The sequence below is a fragment of the Gavialis gangeticus genome, unplaced genomic scaffold (genome assembly GCF_001723915.1).
Source record: "Gavialis gangeticus isolate Ggan-Ray unplaced genomic scaffold, GavGan_comp1, whole genome shotgun sequence".
Classification (NCBI taxonomy): domain Eukaryota; kingdom Metazoa; phylum Chordata; order Crocodylia; family Gavialidae; genus Gavialis; species Gavialis gangeticus.
Genome location: NW_017728992.1, coordinates 130,443,689 through 130,443,901, shown reverse-complemented (window position 1 = coordinate 130,443,901; position 213 = coordinate 130,443,689).

The window sequence follows — 213 nt, the reverse complement described above, 5'->3', positions numbered from 1 at the left end:
AGGTCTAGCCACTCACGAAGGTTCCTGACGTGTGTACAGGACCCAGACCTCATTCAGGAGGTACCCATCCCCACTAGGGAAAATGCCATACTGGATCTGGTGTTCATCTCAGGGGTGACCTGGTGGGGGAAGTGCTAGTACAAGGGAGGCTAGGGGACAGTGATCATGAAATGATCTAGTTTGCTATTCAGAGAAAGGTGGGGAGGGTAACTA